This window comes from Camelus ferus, chromosome 12 (genome assembly GCF_009834535.1).
Source record: "Camelus ferus isolate YT-003-E chromosome 12, BCGSAC_Cfer_1.0, whole genome shotgun sequence".
Lineage (NCBI taxonomy): Eukaryota > Metazoa > Chordata > Mammalia > Artiodactyla > Camelidae > Camelus > Camelus ferus.
The window spans coordinates 62,551,176-62,563,594 of NC_045707.1; positions in this window are offsets into that span (position 1 = coordinate 62,551,176).

Below are 12,419 nucleotides of genomic sequence, written 5' to 3' on the forward strand. Positions count from 1 at the left end.
AAGAAGGGATGAAGCAAAACAATTTGCCAAGAAGAAAGCACAGCATCGGTAGGCTGTGCTCACAGAGCGCTCCTGGGCCACGAAGGTTTTGCCAGAACACAGCCTCCTTACCCCGCTTGCCAAGTTGAGACTTGAGGACAGAGCTTTAGATGAAGTAGAAAAGCAGCTTCATTTCTTTGCCAGGCAAAGGAGGTCACGGTGGGCCAATGTCACTAAGCTTATGAGCCTGCTGGGGAGAGAAGGCAGGGTGTTTTATAGCAAAAGTTCAAAAGTTCAAGGGGCCGAGCTAGTTTCCATAGAGATTGCATACAGGGTGACAGGTTATTGTGAAGTTTTCCTTGTTTTTGCAAATGCAGTGGTCCCCTCCCCTCTGCTGTGTATAAAGTTCACCTCTGGCTTAGGGACTTTTCTAATATTCTTGTACCTGGAACAAAGGGAACTTAACAAGGCGGGGGGGGTGCGGTCTGTGGAAAAATGCTCTAGAGAAAGACTTGTGCCATTTAAAGTCAGATTGAGAAATGCTTTTAGCCTTTTAAGCAGGCTGAGAGGCCTGCAGCTTGAACAACAGGATATAAAGAAGCAACAAGGGGCCCAAAACAACTGCAGACATTTACAAAACAAAATGCACAGAACAGCCGACCACTGTTTCGGAGGTGTCAAGGGCAAGGGCAGGGCACTGAGCATGATCCCTGCACCGAGCACCCGGGGGGTGGACCACACAAGCCTCCCTCCTCTCCAGCCTCACCCTGGTCAGCAGGAGCGTGAGGAAACCCCTTTATGCCGTTCTACACTGAAGCAGTCACGAACACCATTACAGACAGCAGATGGTCACCGATGACAATAGGGCTGGTTACAAAGGTCCATGTTAGAGTTTTATTAAACAAAACACTCCTTTGAAGCTGGCCTCCTGAGTTGCTGAGTTTATTTTTAAACAGAAAAATTACCCATACACACACGGTTATTTAAAATTATGTAAACTACATTGAAATTTAAAAATTCATGAGAAGAGATGCTACCAAATAATAACAGAACCCAGGATTTGTTTATCAAATGATGGATAGATAGTGGAGGTTATTACTTCATATAGGCACAAAATTATCTAAGGCATTTATTCTAAGCTTATGTGTTATAGGTATATATTTAGTAAATTGTCAGCTTCTGGTTTTAAAAATTAAAGCACTCCAGGGGCTTGGAAATACTAACATAAGCTTCCTGAAGGTGACCCATATACTCCCTTAACAATAGGTTCAGCCTGATAATACTTTTAAATAAGGAAACTCCAGTAAGTTTGTTTAAAAATGGTAATATTCATGGTGGCTTCCACTCACCAAATACATTTTTTAAAGAAAAATATATATTGGTCACAGCGTATAATGCATAATACATATTTTAGCAAATTCCCAGCACTTGCTCATATCAAGAAAATACCACAGGATGGGGAAGGTAGAATGGAAAATGTCTCATTCTTTGCTTAAGCTATAACCATTCCTAGCTTATAAATAAGAAAAGCTCTTTTTTTTTTTTCCTCAGTGTGGAAGTATTCTACTCCTCTACATACTCTCCACCTTCACCCCATTCCCGTGTTCCTTCACATCTCACCCTCAGGTGAAACCAATGATTAGGAGATATATATATCTATATCTATATCTATATCTATATATATATATATCTATATCTATCTATATCTAGTGCCTGAAGCTTAAAGAGCTATGGCATAAGGGGACGGGGGAGGTATTTTGAGAAAAGAACATAAGATTTCCAGTAGGTATTAAAATCATATTTACTTAGAGTGTGTAGTTGAAGTACATAAAATGTTTCAATATTTAAAAAAAAATCTTACAGATAAGAGAAGTATCACAAAATCCAGAAAATATCTTAATACCTCTGTCTTATCTACATAAAGTGTGTCTATACATTGGGCAGTAAGGACCCTTGGAAGCCATTTCCACACCAGGATGACTGGCAATAACTTTAAAATATGCAGAAGTAATTTTAAATCACATAAACGTGCCCCACTGTGGCCAAACAGCATAAACTCTCACTCTAGTTCCCGTTAGTCAAATAGCAAAATTAGCAATAGCCCTCTCCAATAGCACGTGGCATGAGAAAAAGTGCCACAGAGGAGAAGTCAAAGTCTGGAGAGACTGTGGTCTTAACTGATTGTTTTCAAAATGTATCAATTCTGTAATTTTTTAAAAAACGTAAGGGCGCACAAACATGTTGTGGTATCTCCCTAGCTCTTGGAAGGAGCCTATGCCAGCGAGGCTCTCTGAATCACAAGGTTTGGGGCTCTAGGAAAATACACCTCTACCTCTTACCTAGCCATCCCCAACTGTTGCCAATCCATAAACACGCCATGGATTTCCTGCCCTGGTTCCTCTTCTTTTGCTTCTCTTTCTGTTTTCAATTTGTGTCTGACTCAAAACCCTTATACTTTAAGGCTGAGTTCAACGACTTCATCCTGTACGCATTTTAGGAATTATTCTTATGTTTTAGAAATTATTCTGATGGTATTGTCGCATGTTTTTATTCCTCTACTCTACTACTCTATTTGTTTACAATTTGCAGGATTTCTGAAACATAATATCTACTCAATGAATGTTTAATTTGGGTATTGTTGAGCATTAAACAAAGCAAAGAGAAAAGGCAGTTGAAAAATAATTGAACTGATTACAAAGTGTCCTATTCAATATCTGAACAGGGCATGGTTACCAATGCCTCTTTGTGGATTTTGATAGGAATAATTTAGTGTCCTGTTAAATTTTAGAAAAAAAAATGTTTTCTCTAAAAATAAGAATATGCAGATATTCTATTAAGATATAAAGAATACATGTTTTCCCTTGAGGGTTTTTATTAAAAATGTTTTTGAGATCAGCTAGTTGAATCTTGTTCTTAAATCTAATTTATGATGCAGCCGAAAATGTATTACTGTGATGAATCTAATGTTATATTTTAAATATGGTGTATTTTTCTAATCAAGTGGAGAGATTTTCTGCAATTTTATAAATGTGATTTGGCAAGTGGATAAAATAGTTAATCAAAAATATTTCCAATATATGTGTCATTAAAGCTTTAAAAGTGACAGTATGTCTACATAAAGACAGGTAAAATGAGAGAATTGTGTTTCTTACAAGTCTTTGTCACTCACTTTTTTTTGTAACTTAAATTTCATTTTTACTAACTAGTTTGAGACATAGAGTGAGGTGAAGCTTTTTAAATTTCAAATTATAAATGAGCTTTCAGTGTGTAATTTTGCTAATGGCTAGAATTTATTGATTACCAAATAAAAGATGGTTAGGAAGTATTATCTACATTTCTCAGAACTATCTTGTCATGATTATCTCCATTTCAAAGATAGGAAATTGAGATTCAGAAATGTTAATTTGCTCAATGTATGCAAATACTTAGAATAACAAGGATTTTAATAATCCAAATCTTATATTTGTATTCATTAAATATACTGCCCCCTTCAAACTGACTTCCCATGTGTATTGTGTGTGTTATGTGTTTGGTACATGTGTATGTATATATATATATATATGTGTATATATATGTGTGTGTGTATGTGTGTTTTACCTGTGTGAATATAGATAAAAAAATAAATACATCAATGTGTGAGTAACAGGTATTACTATACTAATTGGAACACTTCTGAAAAGAGTAAATACTTGCTTTTTCCTCAGGTTCAAAAGCCAGGAGTCCAGAACATGCAAGAATCAAAAGCAAATGTATTTCCATGTAAGTTAACTCATGACTTAATCTGCATCTTATTATCCCATTGTATGCTTGGAATTGTAATTGGTTAGGGGAAGTCAAGACCATTAGACCTCAGATAACCTTACAATTGCCTAAGTTAGGTTAGCCTAATTATTTACTTGGGATAAGGAAATTAACCTCTCAGATTCCCATTTTTTTAAAATTGTAAGATGGATAGCAATCTCTGCATTACAAGATACTTTTTAAACTAATAACATAATATAGAAAATACCAAGATAATTGCCTGGAATAATCCAGACTTCAAGCTTCGAACTGGGAAAGTAGACTGGTTCCTCACATATCAGAAATAGGATGCTAATTCTCTCTAATAAAACCGAAAGACTTTTTTATTTGTACTTAGATTGCACTCTCCCCAGCTAGGCAAAATCAATTACCGGTTTTAAGAAACACTATAAATATATGGCTTAACAAATGTATTCTGTAAAGATATTCTTGTTAATAAATTTATTTCTAATTTTGCTGTATGACATAAAGAAGAATGTCCATGAGCTGAGACTCTGCCTACTTCAAAGGAAGTACACACTTACATTAGCTCAGTAATGCCCAGAGGAAGATAAGCAATGACCTCTTTGATTCTATAAGCAGAGACCTCAGGCAGCCACACATCTGAAATTCATCTATTTGTATTTTTTGAAAAATGTCATAGATGAAGATTCAAGAGTGTTGATATAAAAGATATCAATATTAATTTCATGGGAAAATAACAATATATTTAAATGCCCTCAAGTGAACAAAATTAAGAAGTTTAAGTGATCTTAATGATCTTCTGTATTATATGTGAATTGCAAATGTGAAATTGTTGGTATCATAAAGTACAAATACTGATAAAATCTTCTTATGTGGATGAACTGAAATTATTAGGGTTTCTTCTCAAAAGCCACACATGTAACTATTTGACTTTGTTGACTTTTTCCGTATTTAATTTGCAAAAGTAACAATGAGGAGTTAGAACCCTGATCTGATCATTACTGTAGGACAAGGATGAGTCCTTCTGAAAAAACTATCCTTCTCTCTTCTAAGGAATACTAATGTTGAAGTTAATAATGTTTTTATTTCTCCTCAACTACAATTCTGAGGAACACTGAGAAATAAGATATAGATGATATATATTTCATCTATATGCACATATATATACATAGTAAGTTTTAACTTAAAGGGTAGACTATCTTCTTGATTTTACTCTACATTTTCTATGTTAAAATGCTTTTCATTTTTGGAATTTATTAAGACAGTACATATTGGTTGAGTATGTGTGTGCATTTTAATATTTTTACTTGCTCTAATAAAACATTTACAAACGTATGCCCTATATTTAAAAGCCAAACTATGGATTTATGAAATGTATCAATCTGGCACAGTCAGTGCATACTCTGGCACAACATCGAGGTGCTCCATTCAGAACCCAGGCAGTCATTCCTCCACCTACCAGGTGTGTTGACTGCTGAGAGCTCACAGCTGAATCCCTCTCTAGGTGTGATCTTGACCTGAAAGGACATGCGTAGCCCAACACCAACGACTCTGTGAGTGTAGCCAGCACACCATGACTGATCCGTATTGAGCTACAAATGCCGAGTTCTGTTTTCATGACTGAAAACGGTTCTGGAGATCCATCCTTGCTCCAGTGTCCCTCGGAGGACTAGCCAAGGCCCCTGTTAAAACTATGTCTTGCAAATGCACCACAGTTTACCAGTGCAGCTTCCCTGACACCATTACAAGTACTGCCCCAGAGAAAAATCCCTAATAATTGACCTGCACATAAATCTCATTCTCAGAAATTTGTGTTTCTGGGGCAAACTAACTTCAGATATAAGCACTATTTTGGAGGTTACTCCAATCATGGCATTAATGACAATCAGTATTATCTCCAGACAATGCCAAGCGATACTCCACTTTAAAGGTAAGAGTTGCATTCTTTGATAAATAATATTTTATGATTATTTGTACCTTAACCATTACCGAGGTAGTAATGAGTGTGAACTTGTAAATGAGGTCATAATAAATAACAAGATAGCATTTACCAACTGCTTCCTGTATGTCGCATGATTATGCGTAATCTTAATTCACTACTCTTTACAAACATGTAGTGATGGGAAAAATCAGAGCTCTGGGTTAAGTTATTTGCTCAACATAATTTAACAGGGCCAACATTCAAGACAAGATCTGTCTTATCCTAAAATCATGTCATACTGTAAATTTTCTGCCCTAAGGGCTGCGAAACAAACTGAGACCAAATCAGTAGGTCACACTGATGTAACACTTACTGAGTGTGTGAGAAAAAATAATGGATAAGGAAAATGGATACAGCTGTACTGAAAGGGCGGTATCCACGAGGAAAAGTCTTCCTGAAGAATTCCAGAAGAAAGAAAAGTTAATGTCATTAACGTGGTCCACACCAGAGGAAAGACGTACAGATCATGATAAATAGCTCACAACATAGACCTGTTGTTGATTTTAGAGATTTCGCTGGGAGTTAAAAGAAACCATGATAAGCTTCATAATTAACATTGAGTAATGCTCTTTGTAGTTGCTAAAAAAACGTTTTAGTTACTTTATTGTTAACGAGTTTCCAACTGGGGAAGAACCACATTGTTCAACAGGAAATATTTCTCGTTTTTGAGGGATGGGGTCTGAAAGAAGAGAATTGTGACACTCTCCCAACCCAGGCATACCACAGATAGTTTTAAAGTGCTCTTAATGACTGTCATCCTTGATACGAGGGTGTGTGTGTGTGTGTGTGTGTGTGTGTGTGTGTGTGTGTGTGTTTTCCAACTTTGATGTCACTTTGGCATCCTTAAAAAGTTGTGAGAATTGGCTTATCTATGGCACTGTTATATTTAAGAAGAGTACGAAAATATATAATTTTTTATGTAATTAATAAAAACTCGTCTTCTCCATAAGCTATTTTTGGAAGGGTTTTCATATAAACAGAATGAGGGGAATGCTGAACAGGGTTGTAGGCGGAGGGTATCCAATGAGGAGTCTCTGCACTTGTGTTAACTCATCAAGCGTGAACAAAATGTCCCACTTTCTAGTATATCGTTTGTTATAGAAGTGCTTCAGATTTATTTTGATGAAAGCACTTAAAAGAAATCCCTGTTTCAAGCACAAACGCTTATAACACTTCAGTTAAACATGAGTGTCTATAGTAGTCAAAATTGAAACCCACAAAAATATAAATCTCACACACTAGGAAAATATTTTTATAAAGTATATCTTGCTTTTATAAAATTATACAAAAACCTGTAAGATTTTTACCCAGTCTTTGAAATATAGGCAATACTTGTTGTAAGACATATTCAAGTACAGTCTTTAGAAAAAAGACATTTGTAAAGTGTGTTCTATAGTAAATTGATCAAAGTTCAGTTCTATATACTGAGATAAATTCATGCTTTGAAGACTTTCCCAAAGTGACTAAATGAGGAATCATTCAACAAGAAAATTAGTTCATACCAAACAAACAAACAAACAAACAAACCAAAAAGCCAAACCAAACCAAACCAAACAAAAAAAAACGGTAATCAGAAAGGAAGGTAACTTGGAGTAGGACTTGGTCATTTTTTTATAACATGCATGAAATACTAAGGGATGAGGGTCTATAAATCTGCAAGTGTCTCAGAGGGAGGATATAGTTTCATTAGAATACAGTATGGGAAGACTTAAGTTAGCTAAGAGAAGGGGGAGTCTGAGAAATTGTCTAGGATGAATGCATCCTTAGATAATGGAGTAGACTTTTTGTAGAGGTGAGGAAATCATTTACAGTTGGATTGTAAAAGGGCAGCAGATGTTCCCAGCAGCTGAGAGGAAATCTTTAACACAAAAAGGAGAGGTACCGACAAGGGGACAATGGCAGGGATATCTAGCATCAGATATAGGAGTGAGAGAGACTTTCTAGCCAGCAGAGAACTGGGAATGAAGGAGAGTAAGCCAAGACTTGTCAGAAAACTACTGTATGTAATGCAGGATGAGAGACTCAATACAGCATTCATACTCATTCATTCCCCCATTCATTTATCTTTTCATTCAGCAAGTATTAATTGAACATCTCCTATTTGCCAGGCACTATTATGAACTAGGTCACAAAGAAGGTTCTTTACCTCCATGGAGATTACATTTTAATAGGAGATGCAGCCAATAAAAGTGGATGTATAATTACATATACATTTTGTTAAATTATAATAAATGGCAACAAATAAAGTGAAGGTTAGACAGTATGTAACAAGTATGGGAGAAACTGCATTTGTAGACTGGGTGGCCAGAGAAGGTCTCACACAGAAGGTGCCATTTGAGCAAAGTCCTGAAGGAACTGAGATGGAGAAGCATGCAAATCTGTGGTGACAGCATTCCAAACTTCCTCAGGTGGGGGCGCACCTGGACAGTGTGACCGTGAAGGAACGAGCAAGGTGAAGAAGAGCAGGAGATGTGGTAGATTATTTAGATTATTTAGATCTGTATAGGTCAGGAGGGAGATTTTGAATTTTAATCATTCCAGAAAATTAAATGTCAGAGAATTTTGCAATTCAGTACAAACAGGACTAGATTTGGCATCTATGTCTGAAAATCATTTCCTCATAAGAGACTCCTATTATATGCCCTGTTATGTCCTATTAAGCAGATTCAACATTCTGTCAGTTGCAAATATCCTCTCCCTGTCACTGAATAAATACCTGAGTCAAAGGATAGTTAGTTCTCAGTGTCTCCTTAACATGGAGTCTCCATTGTCCTGTAATTCGTTGCTGGACTTTCAGGATAGACAATACAAGTTGTTTATTTAGATTCTGACAGCAGCAGTGCCTCTGAGTGCCAGCTATGTGGCCTTTTGTAAGTACCTCAATCTCCCCATCTGTAAAGTGAAGAAACTAATCATTTAAGTATAGTTTTGAGGATGAAAATGATACGACTATGGGAAGCAACTACATTTCTTTCGCAAAGTAAATTTCACTGAATGTTGTTATTAACGTATTAGCATTATTAAGGTATTAACAAATCAAAATGCCAAAAATGTGCACATATGCCAATGATATGCGCCATCTTTGCGTTACCTCTCTCTGCTGCCAGCACATTTTCTTGATATTCTGGCATGTTTCTGAAAAGTCAAAAATAAAAACAAGCTTGGGCTAACAGCGAACTTTTGTTGATGCTAAGTTCCCTTGCACTTGAAAACAGACTTGCCCGTATCTGTTAAAGATGTATTTCTTGCAAGCTCTTCTTCCACACATTTATTAATTCAGACAGGCTTCCTCTGGGTTTTGGCCTGTGTGTATCTTCATGTAAACAGAGCTACAGATGGTTATGACAAGTTCTCGTTTGTGCATATTGCAGGGCATGCTGTGTGGCAAATTGCATTCGTGTTTTTCCTCAAGTAGATTCAATGAATTTTCTTCCAGTTTCATTTTTCCCCATGATAGGGCATCATATGGCTCACAGTGAACAAATGTAAATCTAAAGTAGCATGGGTACAAAATAAGGTGCTAATAAAATAACATTTCTATTGTATCAAGCTTTAATAAGGCCTGTAATTGGTTTTGGTTGCCAAACATATGGGTCAGTGAGAATAACGCGGAAAGTAGATTAGATGCAATTCAGGCAGCTATATTAAGAACTCAATGTGGTGAATTTTGCTCCTATCACAGAAGTAGAGATGTTATGTCACTGATGTCAGTGTGCTCTTATTTCATCTAAAACCTTAAGTGTGCACTGAAAGCCAAAACTACAGAAGTCCTCTCAGGTGTATAAAATTAAAATCATTCCATTGTATAAATGAGATGGTGGAAGAAATTCATTCACAACCTTATGTTACTGATACTGTATTACTAATTAACTATACTAATAGTAAAATTGAAAAACAGGTAACCCCAGAAGTCTCCATAGAATCACAAAAAGGCTAATTTCCAGTGTTGGGTCACCAGATAAGTATTACTAAAAGGGCTTGACTTTGGTTTTTGCTACCATGGAAAGATTTAAAAATTTCAGTAACAGAAATTCCTTCCCTATACTGGTCCTTCTTCTAATACTAGCAATAATCAAGTAACTTATGCCAAAGAGGGCTTAAATTAGATCGGGGCCCAAAAGCATGGTATTCAACTTTATGGAATAACAGAATGAAGATTTTATTCCCAGGGAACCATGCAGAGTGCATGGAATAGGGTGTCTGAATTAAAAGTAATTTCCTTCTGTAATCCCAACTGATTTCCTTAATGTACCTCAAATAACATTTCTAATTAAAGCTCAGTAAAGTTCATATACATATCAATTCTTAGGAAATCATCAATAAAATAGCTACTCACATTTCTCAACAATGCAAAGCTACCAGACTGATTTATTATTTTCTCCCCTGTTTTAAGGAATAGAGATTGACAAAGTAAAGCTAAAAGAAACTGACAGCAAAGATGAAAATTAGGTTGGATAATTTCTAACTTTAATTCTGTATTCAGCCTACTAATCACTAGAAAAATTGAACAAAAATCCATAATTCATTCCATAAACCTATCTACACGTAAGTCATCATAACTTTCCCCCAATTGAACAATTTTTACAAATTTATCTTAATCTTTTTCTTCCACAATAAAAGCTCCAGAGCTGTCAGGTCTCAGGTTTATAACTTCAGCTGCTTTTGGGTAATGTGAGTGCAAATGGATGCTGGAGGGATTTTTAAGAAAATTAACTTTTTTTCATTATCATATAAGTATAAAGAAAAAACCCTACTAAATTGATTTTGGCCAAACTTCCCAAAATATTCACTTTTAGGGTGAGAAGAAAAGAAAATTAATTCAGCTCAAAAGGACTTTTTGATGAAGTTATAAGATATTGAGATAGATACTCAAGCTCCAAATCATTTTCAACTTTAAATTCAGGGCTCATTATCACAGCAGTTGATATCCTGTACTTTTTATTGATCTCAGGAATGACAGAAAGGAAAAGATAAAAAAAAAAAAAAAAGAGAATCCTAGTAAAAGCAACAGGAAAATATAAGCCAACATGAACTTTCTAAAAAATAATATAATCTAATTTTGAAAAGGTTATAGAATTAGGGTGGGTATGGTTTTTTTTTTTTGGAATCAAATATTTTATTTCTAGTAGGAATATATGGTAAGTAATTAGTTCACTAGTCAATTTTCATTCATAACTCAAAAATCTCATGTATCAGTCATTGATTACAAAACATAAGTAAAGATACACAAAAGGCCTCTAAAGTATAGATTATTTATTCTGGTAGGAGTTTTGCTGAGCAGGGGATATTAAGGAAAATTATATTAAAAAAATAACAGCCCTTGTTTTAAAAATTAAATTACTATGAAGCATCATGTTCACAGATGTATGAATACTAAAATTGAAAAGAACTTCAAAGACACTCAAGTTCAGTGTTTCTTAATCCAGTGTTTCTTTGCATTTTGTCCAGAACTTCGTTATATTTCCTTTTTCATGGGTTAGGAAACTAAGGCATTATAAAGCTAAAAGAAATTGACACCAAATATGAAATCACTCATTGGGCAGAACCACTGGATTGCACACCACTGTGAATGCCCTAAATGCCTTTTATTTATACATTTTAAAAATGGTGATCACATGAATTTTGTATCAATAAAAAAGACATTTCCTCTTGTGTTATCTTAATATATTCAACATGTGTAGTTATTATGTTCTATCACTACTTACTCAATGTTTTGTAAGTTGTTTTCTACAGAGTGGTGAATGAATAGTGAGGTGATAGGTATACATCACATGGAATTGGGCACCACTGTAAAAAAATCGTCTTTAATGTAAAGCATCACACTCTTTTACCAAATTACAGGAGAGAAACAGATACATACTTAGATCTTTTTGCCCCGGGCAAGAAATAAATTAACTCATATAGTATATAAGCTATTTTCTTGTTCTTTTGCTTTGTTTGGTTTGCTCTTTGGAGCTAGGAGACTGATCCCAAAGTTTTTTCACCAGGTTGAAGTAATAATCAGAGAACCAGTGGGTATGAGAAATGTCTTTTGGATTTAATCCTTAAATACTGTCCACCCTCCCTCTTTTCATAATGTGGTCATCATCTTATCTTTACCTTCATTATTGAAGATATACAGTGTGGTGAATGGAAGGGAAAAGGACTAAAATTTCTCAGTTGTATTTCTTAGAAGTAAATTTTAGCCAATTAAGCTATTTGTTTTAATTAAATATTGTATTATGAGATTTCCTGTTGATTGAAGACTGCAGAGGTACAAATCTTGCTCCAAATCTTGTGTTCTTATATTTTATAACTAATGAAAAAAAGAATAAAAATTAGAAGCTATCCTAGACATATTCTAGAGATGTGAATAGTGTCGTGTTCAAAAGAGAAACCTTATGGAATTTATTCTAGCAATATGAGAGCTATAAATGTCCTAAAGATTATTCTTCTAGCATGCTTTTTTTACTTTGTCAATCCTATTAGGCTTTCTGAATGAACATTTGAATTTTATTTGTTTAACCTTAATAATGGGTAAGAATTGTAAATCTTTTTACCTAAAATTAAAAATTGGTAACATAAATCAGTACATCCCTTTAAAGATGGCTCCAACTCTTAAAAGGTATTTTGGAAATGATTTGGAGGATTTTGCCAATTATTAAAATTACAGCATCCCCATTGGCTTTCTGTGCATCAGGCAGAGATGTTAAAC